The 16971-nt window shown below is 38.8% G+C and overlaps 1 protein-coding gene across 3 annotated transcripts in view; it reads left to right on the forward strand.

The window, feature by feature from the left end:
* UBAC2 (UBA domain containing 2) overlaps positions 1 to 16971 on the forward strand; it is a 95399-nt gene that overhangs the window by 23783 nt on the left and 54645 nt on the right. The gene's annotated exons all lie outside the window — the stretch shown is intronic.

Raw genomic sequence — 16971 nt, forward strand, 5'->3', positions numbered from 1 at the left:
GCAAATGGATGTAAAGAAAACTAGTATAACAGATCTTCAAATATTTATTAGAGGTTTTTTCCTGCCTTTACTTTTTATAAATAACATAAATAAATAAATAAATGATGAACATATTTAGTACTCTTTTCTCCTCCTATTTTCCTCACAACAAATCCTGGTTGATGTGTTGGCCTGAGAGAGCCTTCTGAATCAAATATTCTGTGTTGTATGAAAAGTCAAAACCTCATCTGCTATCCTCAAATTTTTAGAAATATCTAAAGTGGTACTCATGTATGCAACCTTACATGTGTATGCACCCTTCTACATGTACCCATTTAAGAAATAGCTGTATTTTCCATTTTGAATCCGTTAGTAATTTTCAGCTAGTATACTGGTACCAGTGCCTGTTTATTTAAACAGCTAAGTGGATTTATTTTATTTTATTTTTATTTTATTTGTAACTCACACATTCCTTACTTCAGCTGTTGTTTACTTCATCTTGATTGGTTTATAAAAACAGTGATTTTTAGGCTTGCATATAGTTTTAAAAGATAACATTCATTCGAGACATAATTCTGTAATATTCAAAGTCTTTAGCAATGTTCCATTAATTTTAAAACATAATTCAAGTTGAAAATTTGAAAAATTTCAAAATTTGCACATATGCCTAAGTATATATAAAATACAAGTTTTCTTACCTTTAGCTTTTCAGTGATGTCTTTCATCAACCCAGGCAAGCAAAAGATTAGTTTTTGTCTTAAGATCTGTGATCTAAAATAGAAACCTTTTCATAATCAGGAAGTATCATAATGCAACTAGATTCTCAATTGGTTCTACGAATTTTTTTTTGGCTGTGTGTATAATTTGTTGCATGAACAAATTATATATGCTATATATCTCATATGTTAGCTGACAAAATGTTTCTGTAATCTTCTTCAGCTGTCTAACATAAAGTATATGTATGCTGAAATATTATAAAGAAATACTGTAAGTGTTGCAGTTGTTATATTTTATATAAACTACTTATGTGATGTTCATAGATTATTTGAAGGGTTATCTGATATAAAATTATCCTTAATTCTTTGCTTCTGTTCAAACTTAATTGAAGTGTAATTTTCAATTCAAGATGAAATTAAACTGAATACCAAGGAATTGCCATCCATTTCCTCTTTGTCTTAGTATACAGTATATAAATAAGTTCAGTTTAATTTATAAATTATAAATTATTGTCTAATGTATAGAAATCTTATTAGAGCTAGTGACTGGTGAAACAAAGCAACAATAAAAGATAAAGAACTTCAGATGGAACAAAATGAATTTTATAGTAATAGAATTCTAAATTCCTGCATAAATCAGTGGTGACTGAAAGAAATTTTGCGACTCTTCTAGATATGACGATGGCTGACTGACAATAGGAAGTAAGTGAAGTGATCCCCATAATTTGCCAAAAACTTTTTCCATGTATGAGTGTCATTATAAAAATGGATCCCTATGGAGTAATGTCTATGGAAATTCTCGGTCATCCAAGTCATGGTTTTCCCAAAGATGCTCTTTCAAAAAGTGACTGGACTTTGTTTTCCTTTGAAGATGTTTCACTTCTCATCCAAGAACAGAACTGAAGAAGCTTCTTGGGTGAGAAGTGAAAAGTCTTCAAGGAAAAACAAAGTCCAGTTGCTTTTCAAAAAAGCACTGTTGGGACATCCCTATAGAATAGTCCCGCACTCCTGTCCATCTGCATATGTGTGTTTCTGTGTGTTCCTGGTGGAAATTAGGAAAGAAATCCAGGAGTGTATACAAGAAAATCTACTCCAGCAGGGCACTCGAGCCATGAAAATCATTCAAGTTAACCCATCTAAAGCAACTTGGCTCCTGTATTGACAGTACCAGTATAGGAAGATGCTGGAACCACATTGTTGTTTAATGGCAACAACAATGCCATAATTTCATATTGCACGGGAGAAGGCAATACTAAACCATTCCTATATTTTACTGAGAAAACCAGATGCACACAGGCAACATAAAGTAATTTATCCTATGCTGCCTATGAAGATGATGGGCCTCTCTTGCAGATTCTTTTTTGAACTGCCAATAACCAGATTGACATAGGCTTAATAGACAAAAAGCACAGAAAACTTGGAAATAGGACGAGTGTCTTCCTTCAGTGGCCGGGGGGTGCTTTTATTTTACAAAAGGAAAGCTCATTAAAAAAAGAAAGAATAAAAAAAGAATGGCAAATTATAAACGCCTTAAACTAGTTTTTATTAATTTCTACTTCTAAACTAGAAATTAATCTTAATTAAAATTATATTTTTATTTTCCAGAGGCTTTGTATCTATACTGTTTTCTCTAAAGTCCGATTTCATTATATATTTATATCTTTCTGTTCTGTATCTCTCATACACTTGTCATTCCTATTTTCCACCCCAAGCAGCACATCTTTTTCCTATCAGCAGTTATTTTCTGTCTGAACCTGAGGCCAAACCCCATTAAATGTCTGTGTTAACAGTTGGAGCATAAACTTGGATAAGCTCACATTAAGGGGCTGCTCACAGAATTAGTTATTATTCGGTCACTCATTGCATTACCCAAATATTTTCTTCATTTTTTTCTTCCTGACTATGAAAACAGCGCCGTTACTTTCCACTTTTTGTATCCTGAGCAGTAATTACAGTGATCTTGTATGGAAAGTATCGGATTCCAGTCCATTTCAATTCACGGATATCTAAGATATTAGTATATAGTTGATTCATTGCATCTTTCACTGTGTTGAGCTTTCCATGTTCATTGCTTCTTACATTTCCTGTTCCCATGGATTCTGTCTTTGCAGATTTGGCTTTTCTTTTCCTGCATGGCAACGTTAGTAACTGGATGCCCAGCATGCTTAATTTAGCCACATCATAAATGCCATTAGTACTTTGAAAGATCCTCAGTTCTTCCTCAGTAACATCTTGAATGCCATCCAACCTGAGAAGCAATGAAAAGCCTGACAGATTGTAAGCACCCGTGCTCCTTTCTTCCCCCTCCTATCTTTGCTCTCCCCTATCGTCTCAACAATCCAGCTACCAATCAAACAGCCGCGTTGGGCAAGAAGCAGGGACACAAAATGGCTGCCTGGGAGCTCTGCAGCTATAGGCTGCATGACAAATAGCCTGAATGGAGCCAAAATCCAGGAGTAAAAATAAAATGAAAAGCTAAAAGAAAACCCAAATAACAAAATTTGAAATAGTAAGAATGAAAACATAGCTGGACTGCATAACTTACAAAACCAAAATGAAGCAGGAAAATAATAGTTGATGCTTGTCAATTCTGTGATTTCTTCATTGCCAACTTGTCATCAAACAACATCTGTATACATGGATATCACCAGGTGGAGCACACAGAAATTAAGGATAAAACCACCACATCTAACCACACTTTACAAGACAAAATTAAAAAAAAATGAATACAGATTTCCCCCAGCATGTAAAGTTAAAACAAAAAAAAGCTCCTCCTGTTCTCAGCCAGATGTTTTATTTCTTTTAGCATCCAGGTGCAAAGGAAATCCAAAATCATTACCAGAGTCTCTCTTTCCTTTCTTCAAAGAAAAAGCAATCCCATCCAGAATAAGTTGTACAAGTAGTTCGTTCTTAATGACCCTAACTGGGAGCAGAATTTCTGTTGCTAATGAAGCAATTGTTAGGCAAAATATCATGTGATCGCTCTGTTTAGCAGTGACAGTTCCAGTAGTCTTGGCTGTGAACATTAGGTGAGGATGTCATGTTTCCCTTGCCTTGCCATGCTCATCTCCACGTCAACTTCCCCTACTGGCCTATCTGCCCCGCCATCTCTGCCCTTTTGGTTACCCTTTGCTGCTCTGCCCCCCCTCCCCCAAGCTGGCCTTTGCTGTCTTCTTCCTCCCACTGCTGATGACGGTTACCTGTCCAAGTTAGCTGCTGGCCCTTCTCAAGACCTCCCAATACTGTGTGAGCCCTCACATGGCCTCACAAAGATACTTTGGCTGTAAATGCCTCATCAGAGCCATGGTGACGCAGTGGTTAGAATGCAATACTGCAGGCTAATTCTGCTGCCTGCCAATTGTCAGCAGTTTAGCAGTTTGAGTTTCACCAGCTCAAGGTTGACTCAGCTTTCCATCCTTCCAAGGTCGGTAAAATGAGGACCCAGATTGTTGGAGGCAACATGCTGATTCTTTAAACCACTTAGAGACGGTTGTAAAGCACTGTGAAGCAGTATATAAATCTTAATTCTATTGCTATCAGCATTAGGAGGAAAGGGAAGGAATAGAAGACAGTGAAGATCAGCTGGAGGTAGCAGAGTGCAGGGCAGCCAGAGGGGCAGGGAAATGTTGGGCGGAGTTGAATCGCATGCTGTGTTTTGAAATGTGGGAAGGCCAAGAAGTCAAATTTTGCCAAGCACCAAAAAATTTGATCATGTGACTTCAGGGATGTTGCAACATCTGTAAGTTCAAGGAATAGTCATAACTCTTATTCAATCAGAGCTGTCATAATTTTGAATGGTTGATAAGCATTCTACTGGTAGCCCAAACCTAGATTAAAATGTCTGTTTTGCAATAGATCTTACTTGGCCTTAAATCTTTCTTTTCTACCATATATATGTTCAATGATGATTTAAAAAGTGCCTTTAGATGCCCCATGGCTGAATGTACAGGAAACTAAATAATGATTCCCTGTTGTCTCCTTTTGGCAAATTCAGTCAGCTGGATCTTGATGCTTCAAAATGCCATTTACCCATAGGTGTTGAAATGCTAAAATATTAAAAATATTACACCCAGAAACAGTCTTGGCCAGTTCCCAGTGTCAATCATCTACAGGTAGTCTTCAATGTACGACTACAATTGAGCCCAAATTTTCTGTTGTTAAATAATGTTAATTGAGTTTTGCTCTACTTTATGACCTTTGCCACAATGGTTAAGCAGTCGTTAAGTGAATCTTGTGGTTATTAAATGAATCTTACTTCCCCCATTGATTTTGCTTGTCAGGAGCTGGCTGGGAAGGTTACAAATGGTGATCACGTAGCCCTGGAACAGGGCATCTGTCGTAAATAATACATGCCAGTTGCTAAGCGCTTGAATTTTGATCACATGACCATGGGGATGCTCCAAGAATTGTAAATGGGAAACCCAGTCATAAATCATTTTTTTCAGAGCTGTTGTAACTTCAAACGGGCACTAAATGAATGGTTGTAAGTTAAGAACTACCGGTATAAATACATAGCCACAACTAGATCTGAATCTGATCTGCGTGACCAGTTAAATCTGGAGTTGCATTTTGTGGGAAAACGAAAATTGGACCCAGGAAAGTTCAAAATGTTGAGATCTCATTTGGTTTCTTTAGCCAGATACTGGACTGTTAAACCAAATGATAGCTTAAATTAATTTAAATATTGTGTATTAATTTAAACCATCACTTGATTTGCTTGATCTTGATGTAGTAAGTTGTATACAGAAAGCTAAAGCAAGCCATATCTTAGTGTGATGTGTGAATATTGTTAAAATTGTCTTTTTAGCTGGTAAGTTTTTGGCAGTTATAACCAACCAGAAACAGCAATCACCCAAAACACCGGCAATGGCATTTTTTCTTAAGAATTCATTATCTTTATATAATAATTTTAAAAAAAATATTGGTGTAAATGTATGAATAAACAAAATGTAACATAGTTTACTCTTGGTTTTAATAAGGCAGTATTCCAGTCTATTCATTATTTTACAGTTTTGTTTTTAGGGAGTAAGATACTTTATAACTGTTGATATTTACAAATTTTTATGCATTTTCTCAGAACTTATTTACTTTGTAATATTGCTAAACTTTTTTAAGGGTCGCTATGCAGAGAGATAGTCAGCAACAAGTTTAATAAATAAATAACATATTTTTTTTAATTCAAGTTTTATTGATATCTGTCTTTGTTATATTAATGTTCTCAAGGATATATTTTTTTAAAACAGTAATTTAGTCAATGCAAGTTTTTTAAATTATTACTTCTGTACATCCAGATTTTCCTATTGCTAATATTTGATTAAGGAAAAATTCCAATATTAGAGTCTTTGCTTGCCACTAGAAAGTCAATTGGGAGCAAATTTCTTTCATAAAAAATTCCTGTGTAGTAATGTTTAAATTAATGTAGTGTGCCTGGTATAAATATAGATGTAGCACTATCGCCCTCTACTGTTCAGTATCTACTATTGACTTTGCTAATATCAGTAGCTTAGCACTGATATATATATTTTCCTTGTATCTCGGTCTGATTTTTGATGTTTACTTATTTGTGTTTTACACTCTGCCCAATGATAGCTTTAACAGTCACCGTTAAAGCTGGTGACAATAGGTGAGTGTCAAGTATCTAGAGATTATCTACATGGGGTTGCCCTTGAAGAACATCTGGATGCTTCAGATGATGCAAAATGTGGTGGTGGTGGGAGTTATGTGAGCAACTAGATCAGCATACATTACATGCTTGCTCTATGTGCTGCATTAGTTACCCGTTGACCTCCAGATTCAATTCAAGGTGCTGATAAGGATCAACAAAACCCTATGTGTCATGGGGCCAGGATATTTGAGAGATGGCCTCCCCCTATCACATCCAGCAGAAAGGACATATTATGGGTGCCATCCACAGAGAAATATCATCTGATGCAATCCCGTTGGAGAGCCTTTTTTGCCATAACGCCCACTCTATGGAACAGGAGTGTCAAACTCAAGGATCCTGCCCACAGGGTGCTTAGATCTGGCCCGCGGTGCTGCCCAGGAAACAGCGAAGGACCAGTTCACGGTGCCTCTGCCAGTGAAAACAGACCTCAGGAGGGCAGCCCTCCTGAGCTCCATTTTTGCTGGCAGAGAGTTGCAGGAGGCCATTGCAGCCGAAAATGGAGCTCAGGAACCCATTTTTGCTGGCAGACTGCTTGGGCCACCACAGCTGCCCCCAACATGAGTGATGTCGAGCTGGCCACACCCAACCCAGCCACACCCACCCCTGGCACCCTGAGGTCAAACACAACCTGATGCAGCCCTCAGTGGAATTGAGTTTGACACCCCTGCTCTGGAACATCATTCTTGAAGTTAGACTGGCCCCAACCTTGTTGGCCTTCCAAAAGGGCCTGAATATATGGTCATATGGCCTGGGGATTTGGTAATGTTGGTATAGTAAAACCTGCAAAGGATTGTTCTTTTAGGGAAACTGGTGATGCTTTCCTGGAGTTCATCTTTTTATGACTTTCAAAATAGCTTTATTATTTTTAGTGTTTTCATTATTTTTTATGTTTTGGAATTTTTTAAAAAACTTTTTTGTGTTTTTTTGTGTGTGTTTCTTTGTAAGATCTTATTAATGTAATACAAGAGTTACTGTGTTATGCAAATCCAGACAGGCTACGAGTACCATTCCCATTTAGTCTTGCTTTTGAATGTTGTTAATTCAGAACATCTTTTCACAACAAAAATGTATCTCAAATTTTGTTATTGTGCCAAACAGATATGTAGTTCTGTTTGCAAGCTTTCACTTCCATCAATATAGTGCCTTAGCCAAGTTAGAACTGATAGGGAATGATGAGATTGAATAAAAATGTGGTACACGTACAATTTGCTTTATACCAATAATGGCAAACCTATGACAAGTGTGTCAAAGTTGACACATTAGAAGGTTTTAGATAATAACGTCTATTCTTGAAAACACGCCCCTGTCCTTGGACGATTTGCAGAGGCTGTGGAGGTCATTCAAAAATGAGGTGTGCTCTTGCCCATTGCCACAAAATAAAAAGACGACCATGTTTTCATCCAGCCTCTAATGCCTTCGAAAACTACATGAGAATAGCCCGTGATTTCACATAGTTTTTAGAAGCTGCAGAAGCCATAAAAGAGCATTTGCCAAAGTAGCTTCAAGAACAAAAAGCTTCATGAGACCTGAAGATAGGGTAGGCCTTGGGACTGTTAAGAGAAAAAGAACATACCTGAAAGTACATAGTCTGAGGCAGATCCTTGGAAATCACACACATGATTAGACTCTATTTTAATATGTCAAGAATTGTTTCTTTGTGTGTGTGTGTATGTGTAACAGACAGATAGACAGACACTCCAGCAGAGTCAAGTTGACATTTTCTGAATTTATGACATGCTGAGGCCAAAAGGTTCACTGTCACGACTTTATTCAGAACAAATTCACTTCCTTTTCTTGTTTGCTGCAGATTAATATCTACTTATAAATGATACTTGGGGCACGGTCTGTTTGCAGTTCTCAGAAAATATTTGAAACTCAAACCACATCCTATTGCTATAGTTACCACATTACTTAACATGGCAAGGAAAAGAAGGATCTCCAATCTGTGCCATCTAGTTTTCTGTAGGTTTTGAGGGGCCCTATTTGGAAAGGATGGTTTAGAGAGAATTTATTCAGTTGAAACGCTAATTTGTAGTTGTATGAGGAGTAAATATGTAGAATTCTTGTCTCATGCACACCCGCACATATATACACAAACAAAAGAAAATGTTGAAGCATTGTTGAAGTCTTTGGCTTTCTCCAATCTCAGCAATCCACTGGTTGTATCCTGGATCCTTAGTGATGCTCACATAATGTGCTGAACTAGGTAATGGGATGATAGGGTTAACATGTTATATGAATAGGAAAAACAAGCAGATTAATTCAAAAACATCCAGAGAAAGTTTTGATTTTAATCCCAGCAGTCCTTGGTTTATCTGAAGCAAATTAAATGTGGAATTCAAAGAACTGACTTGATGGTTAACTGCCCTTCCTGTGATTGTGGCAAATTCCTAGAGAAACTGGAAAATGCGTCCTGTTTCGATCTTCCATTTCTGTCACAATTTAAATTCTTTTCGTCCAAATCTCACAAAATGAAAACTGGTTGGATAGATTGAATGCACTCCCTCTTATCTTTTTCCGCAGAGCACTAGCTACAGCAATGTTCTTGTTTTAACCTCAGAAAAAAACCAAACCCCTCTTAAAAGGAAATATCAATTTCCTTTGCAGAGGCTGGGAGATCTGAGAAAATGGCTGTCAGGATAGCTGTAATGTGCTCCTGACTTGTGTGCTGCCAACTCATGAAGTGAGTTAATTCCCTGGGAGAAGAAGACTCAGGACGGTTCTGTTTGGTAAATATGGTCATTGACTTCTTTTTCAGTACTTTGGCTGCTGCTGGTGGTGTTTCTTTTCTTTTATTGTTTTTTCTGAAGTTCTTTGTAACATTATTTCTGCAGACCTTAAGGGTTGCCCAAACAATTCTGATGAACTGAACTTAAACAGGTATCATTTAGAAATAACGTAGGCTTCTTCACTTTTTCAGTGATCATGTTCTTAACTGGATTGAATCCAGAAAGTTGATTTAGGATTTGAGCATATTTTTTTCCCTTAAACAGATGGCTATTATCCCATGGCATGTCTCAAAACTATTTTAAAAATATATCTTTGTTTCAGAACATTTTGATGTGACATACTGTACTATTTTTTTTTCAGCCACAACAAACGGCTTTAAGCTTAGTTACGTCATGGAGCTAGTTGTGTAGGTAGTCAATAATCTTGCACAACTTTGATTACTGTGCATCACATTATTATTTGTGCCATACTGTATATGGTACAGTTAAATCAGGTACCGTATTTGCCGGCGTATAAGACGACCCGGCGTATAAGACGACCCCCCACCACCACCAGAAACGCCCTCCAGAAATCCCCGGGGCTGCAGCGGCAGGGCGGAGTGCCAGGGGCCGTGGGAAGAGCAGGAAGGCTGCAGCCTCGGGCGGAGCGAGGCGAGCGGGATGAAGCGGAAGCGACGCAGGGGATCCGGGAAGCCAGAGGCTCCTTCGCTGCGTCCAACAAGCATCCGAAAGCCGGCAGTGGATATACCGGCGTATAAGACGACCCCCCCCACTTGGAGGCATGTTTTTCGGGGCAAAAAAGTCGTCTTATACGCCGGCAAATACGGTACATATTTGTAAAAGGTACAATAATACGATACTCCTAAGTAATAAAACTGCAGAGTGGAAAGAACACATTAGAAGAGTTTTCTTCTATAAAAAAGAGAAGGGGAAATGGTTCTTGGACAATTACCCCTATTACATCTAAAACAACATTTAACATTTTTTCATTAAAAAAATTCTTATATTCTTGAGATGAGCAATTTCTCTGCTGCAGAGATGTATGACTGCTAACTTAATGCAGAGATATATGACTGTTAACTTTATATAATTGTATGTAGAGAATAAAATTTTCACCTGAGTGGGAAGTGTGGAAGGCAATTGTGTGCTTTATTTTTTATATACAAAATGTGTACAGGCAGTCCTTGACTTACAACCATTCATTTAGTGTCTGTTCAAAGTTACAGCAGCACTGAAAAAAGTGACTTATGACTGTTTTTCACTCTTAAATCATTACAGCATCCCCATGGTCATGTGATGAAAATTTGGACACGGGGCAACTGATGCATATTTATGATGTTTGCAGTGTCCTGGGGTCATATGATCCCTTCTTTTCTGACCTTCTGACAAGCAAGGTCAATGGGGAGCCAGATTCATTTAATAACCATGTTGCTAACTTAACAACTGCAGCGATTCACAACAACTGTGGCAAGAAAGGTCATAAAATAGGGTAAAACTCATTTAACAACTGTCTTACTTAGCAAGGAAAATGTTGGTCTCAGTTATGGTCTTAAGTTGAGCTTTACAGAGGCTTAATGTGCCTGTTAATTTTATGTTCCATTATTCCCAAATAGGAAAAACATTGACATTTGCAACCAAATTTACAATTAGAGCCACACAGAAACTGGGAGCAGTTCATGGCCTGCAGATTGTTATATATATCAAATAAATACAGATTTAACTGCTAATCAGCTGGGATTAATGACTATTGTACACTTAGTAATTAGTACTACTGTGCTGATTATTAACTTGTCTGTGGATCTGGTTCATTGATCACAGCTGAGCATACTGCTGATGTTTTGCCAATTGTATGTCTATATTTGGTTTTTCTGTTTTTCAGGCTATCTCCGTTCTGACAGGCTTTGTCACTATACTTCCTTCCTTTTTCATGCATGATGAAACCATAAGGGACAGTTATAAAATACTGTTTTCAGATATCAGCATTTTTCATTCCTTGATACATTGTGATATCATTTAAATATTCTAATACTTTGCTAACAATAGCACGGAAGTGAATAGTGAATAGCTGAAGCCTAAACCACTACATTTTACTTACATTTATAGATAAACACTATAACCTATCTTAATGGTAACAAAGGGTAATAAAGGTTATTGCCAAGTAATATAAATACCTAAAAAAATTCTTGTAAATTATATGTTAAATGTGTATCTTTTGGCTAGTTTTCATGCTGCTTGTCTAAACTCTGTCAATGGACGTTTCTACAGTTCTGACAAGAAATTACCAAATAAAATTTATTTTTTGAGGTAGTTTTTTTTAAAGGAGCAAGAGTAAAATGCTGATTTCTTGTGCACATATTGTAGATGAGGCAAGATGAGCATTGGCTTTATAAAGTTACATCTCACTGTTACTAAGTCTAACTGACTTAGTTTTATGTTTCTTTTTTAAAAGAAGGAATAAGTTATGCCGATTGTTGTTTATTATTTTTATACATCTGTATAGTATCTTGAGTTGGTGAAATGTCTCATTTCAAATAAGTAAATGTATTTATCCCCCAAAGATGCACAGGAACAAGCTGATTAAAACTGCTGGGGAAAAGAGAAATGCATCTAGTTGATTAAGAAAATTCACATTTCTTAGGAATTAATTTGTGAAGTAAACGAAGGACTTGGTGGAGATAACTGAGATTGATTCAGTTACAGTATCGACCCAATAAGAGTAAACAGTTAATCAAGAAAAGAGAAAATCCAGTCAGGTATTTGATACCGTGTTTCTCATATAATAAGGCCGGGTCTTATTTTTTTTTGAGCCCCGAAAAAATGGCTAGGCCGTCTTTTCGGGGGTGACTTAATTCCCCCCCCTGCATCTTCGGGCAGGCGGGCGTCGACAGCTTGGATGTTGACCTCGGCGTTGGAGGGGCACTTTGTACCAGGGTCAACGCAGGCAGCACCATATCTGGGTGTGCAACAAAAGTACTTCCTAACAGCAAGCCCCCCTGCCATTCCCCCCCCCATTTCGCATGTTTTAATATAGGCCTTAATTTGGGGCGAGGGGCTTAATTTCATTTCATGCCTATAAAACATGCTGGGACTTCCTATTGGGGGAGGCCATATTGTTGGAGAAACAGGGTAGTCACTCAGCTTTTTTTCCATAATGATCTCACTGACATTCAGAAAAATAATGGGAATGAAGATAATTTTTTAAAAACCGTTAGATACTTTTTTGGTGAATGCTTTTTAAATCTATGGGCCTGATAACGGATGTCATTCCAGCTTTTTTCAGACAGTTTTTGATATGAAAATTTCAACTGTAAGCGTAGTTTAAACATCCATAGAAGATTAAACATTGCATTAACTTTAAGTGATCCTTTCTGCAACATAGTATTAGCCTTTTCTAATTGAGAACAGATGTTTAGACACTGGCACCACCCCCAACATTATATAAGAGGAAAGTGCAAGGAGAAGTAATAACTCCATTGATTTCTGTTCCTTTGTTTCCTGCTGCAGGGCTACATCTGCACAGACAACTGTCCTAGTTTTGTTGGAGAGCAACCAATTTTAGGTACCATCCACAACTATTTATTACATCAGAATAAACACTCCCTTTATGTAACATGCCAGTAAACCCATTATACATTTGGTCATCATTTCAGAGATATTTTTTTACCTAAACAATGACAATAGGGCGGATTTTAAAAAATCAGAAAAAAACAGTGGAAGTGGGAGTGACTTTCGACTTCCAGTCACCTTCCCCATTGAGTTTCCTGTGGGAAACTGGCAGTGAGTACTGGAAATATTCTTTTCCTTTCCCCGGCTGCTGCCAGGTGGGAGAAGGCACAAATGGGTGGCTCAGTATGAGGACAGAGGGACTGGACCATTTCTCTCTTGACTTTCTCCCTGCAAGCTTTCCACCTTGCTTGTGGGAAGGCGGCAAGAAGTGTCGGAGAATCGTCAATCGTATCAGTTGCTTTTGGTTTCTCCGTGGCTTGTGGGAGGCTGTAAGGAATCATTGAAAATGGGGATTTACATGAACGCAGTTAATCGTGGTAGTATGACAGCAGTGCTGAGGTGGCAAAAAAATTCTACAAATTTCAGTTCCTCAGGAATCATGAGTCTCAGAGGCATTCTGTAAGCTAGTCCGTTTGAGCTAACTTGGCTTTTGTTGGCAAAGTTTTGCTCTATATTGCAGCATTTCGTCTAGTTGAAGGTTACAAAGTATCAAACAGACACAAGAGTTTTACCAATATACAGATAAAATCACTGTTACGTCAGCAATTGTCTTTCTAGGCTTCACCCCTTTATTGAAATTTTCAATTCCTGCATAAATTTGAATTTTTCACCTAACCACTCAGGAACCAATCTATTCTTTTATCAAATACTTGGAACTTTAAAAATAATGCTTATTTTTTACATCTTATCTTTCTTAGCCCCGATAAAAACAAAGCTCTCCATATATATATTATTGGGTTTACGAGAACAAGGCCACCCGAGAAAGAATAACCTGATTATGAAAGTGAAGAGCACCATATAGAAACGTAGAAGATACAAACAGTTCTATGATTAAGATAAACAGGAACAAACTGATGCAAAACAAACAGGTATTAAAACAAGATTACAACAAAGAATTCTTGACAGCAGATATTGCAGAAGATAAAACAGTTACCCTCCCCACTTCTCCATTTTGTTTGCTACACAATTATAGAAATGACTCAATTACAGTTTTTCTGTTGGATAAATGACCGGCTTCCCACTAAATAGGAAAAATGTATTTTCTGCAATACTGTCTTGGTATGATTTCTTTTGATTGCTTAACATCTGTCTAACTGTTCTTAGCTCTATGTCAGCATGAAGCATATTTATAGATTTGAGTGCAGCATATGTGTAACATACATTTCTGATCAGGTGCATTGTTGATAAATAGGATCACCATATTGGCTCTGAGAAAACCAGTAGATGGCAGGAAGGAGAAATGAAGAGCTTTCCCCTTTCCTGCTGTCTAGTACAGGTGGTCTTCGACTTACAATTAAGCCCCAAAGTTCCCTTGTTAAGCAAGACAGTTGTGAATTTTGCCCCATTTTATGACCCATTTTCTTGCCATAGTTATTAAGTGAATCTTTGCTGTTGTTAAGTTAGTTACATCAGGGGTCCCCAACCACCGGGCCCCAGACCGGTACCGGTCCGTGGATCATTTTGTACCGGGCCGCAAAGAATGTCCTGCTCTCCAGCTCAGTGGCTTCAGTTTCCTCCCGCCTCGTTCCTCTCTCAGTCGCTCTCTCGCTCCTCCACCAGCCCAGGAAGAAACTGCTTCAAAGAAGCCGGCAGGGTGGCTTTTCCTGTCAGCGCAGCTCCTCCGAAGCGCCGGTTCACCCCCACCCCGCCGCCCGCGGTTCAATCCAGTGCTCCGTTCTGCCTGCTTGCCTGCCTGCCTTCGTTTCTGGTTGTTTCGGAGCAGCTTCGGCTGAGAAAAAGAGGCGAATAGTTATTAAAGGGAGGGAGACACCTGAGGGATGAGGCTGAGGAAGGAAGGGCCGAGAGGCGGGGCTTCTCAGCCGTCCTGCAGGGACTTGTCCTGAGCTGCGGAGACAGCCGTGGGCCGCCGCCGCCCAGCGCTCAGTTTTGAAGGCGCTCCTCAGCCAGGCGCAGTTCCTGAATCTGCAGCTGAAACCCTCCGTTTTAAATGTCCCAATAGAAGAGAATATCTGTCGCTCAGGGTTGCAATGAGGAGGCCTTGGCGCTCCCTGAACTTGGTGGTTTGCTGGCAGACGTTTTATTACCTGACTAGGTAACAACATCAGATGTTACCTAGTCAGGTAATGAAATGTCTGCAAGCAAACCACCAAACTCGGACTCCACTGCCCCTACCCAGTCCTTGAAAAAGTGTTTCTGCATGAAACTGGTCCCTGGTACAAAAAAGGTTGGGGACCACTGAGTTACATGGTTGTTCAGTAAATCTGGCTTCCCCATTGACTTTATTTGTCAGAAGTTTGCAAAATGTGATCACATGTCCTCGGAACATTGCAACCATCATAAATATGAGTCAATTGCCAATCATCTTAATTTTAATCACATGACCATGGGGATGCTGCAATGATTGTAAGTGTGAAAAAGGATTATAAATCATTTTTTTCAGTGCCGTTGTAACTTTGAACAGTTACTAAATGAATGGCTGTAAGTTTACCAGTAAGACCACCTGTAGTTATGCACACTTTGTAGCCCAAGAATAATAGCCCTATGTTACATAGACAGTGTTCTTATATTCCTGGATAGGCATTATATTGCCAGTTGCCTGACTATTAACATAGTAAGAATTAGAATTCTTTATTGGCCAAGTGTGATTGGACACACAAGGAATTATTTGTATCTATTCTTTTTTGGGGGAGGCAGAGGTGGCATCCAGCAGGTTCTGACCAGTTTTGGAGAACCGGTAGCGGAAATTTTGAGTAGTTCGGAGAACCGGCAAATGCCACCTCTGACTGGCCCCGCCCCCATCTATTCTCTGCCTCCCGAGTCCCAGCTGATAGGCTGGGTCTTCTTTTGTTGCCCTGCACAGGAGACGGAGCTGGAAAGCAGGTTAGTGGGGTGGGGAGGGAGGGAATGAAGATTTTGCACTATCCTTCCCCTGCCATGCCCACCAAGCCACTCCCATCAGCAGACTAATAGCACCCTGTGATCTTCTGAAAGCATTTTATCTGTACACCCACTTCTCGTTTAGTGACTATGTTCCGTTCTATTGATCAAATCATTAAGTGAAATGATCACTAAATGAACCCATGATAGAGAGATCGCTGATTGCTGTTGCTTCATTCAGATAAAGATTCGTTGAGCAGCTAAGTCAGTATTACTGTCACTGGAATGTGTTGTCAGAAGCACAAAATTTGGTTGTCAATGCATGCATTGGTCAGAAAATGAATTTTGTTACTTTTTTATTTGTGAATAGTTGCTAACCGAGGTCACTAAATGAGGAGTGCCTGTATTTCTTTCTTGCAAAAGAAAGTATTAATACTTGAAGTTGAAATGTTCTACGTGTTTTAAAATAATGTTTGATTTTCTTCATCTCTTATGAGATTGGCCTGATCTCCCCCATACACACACATCTAAATGCTAAACCTTCTAGCCATGCTCCTTTTCATTGTTAAACTAGAAAGCAGTACTATTCAAATTATTTCATCCATTTACATTTTAACCTTTTTTAAAACCATTTTTATCTTTTAATAGACAGAAAGGTGGCAGAGGTTGTAAAATCCTATATTTATTGCTTGGGAAAGGATACAAACTGAAGCACAATGGCAGAAATTGTAAGACACTGCCTTAAGAGTGTGCCTGTTTGTGAAAACACAAGAGAGCTTCTGTGAGAGGAGCAGGGGTGGGATTCTACCAGTTCGCACCTATTCGGTAGAACCGGTTGTTAACATTCTAAGCAGTTCGGAGAACCAGTTGTCAGAAAAAATTACTGGCCTAATCCTGTAAGGAAGGCAGGAAGGAAACATTCTGGTGTTGCTTACAGAAACTGCCTCTCAATTAACTCTTATTACATTCTTGGCAGGACTAGACTTCCTGTCTCAGGAACATCTCTGGAGATTTTTTTCCCTTTCTTTGCTTGTGTGGAGTGACCATTCAAAGTTACAATGGCACTGAAAAAAGTGACTTATGACCATTTTTCACACTTACGACTGTTGCAGCATCCCCACAGTCATGAGAGGCCAGGCGAGGAGATGCATGCCTTGATGTGAGTGATATTGAGTTGGCCACATCCAGCCAATAACATGACCATCAAGCAATGTCCACCCAGTCACATGACCAACAAGCCACGCCCACCACCTTAGCCACGCCCACAGAACCAGTTGTTAAAAATTTTGAATCCCACCCATGGAGAGGAGGTTTGAGA

The sequence above is a fragment of the Notechis scutatus genome, chromosome 5 (genome assembly GCF_049901735.1).
Source record: "Notechis scutatus isolate UNSWTSFEM ecotype Mainland chromosome 5, rNotScu1.2, whole genome shotgun sequence".
Lineage (NCBI taxonomy): Eukaryota > Metazoa > Chordata > Lepidosauria > Squamata > Elapidae > Notechis > Notechis scutatus.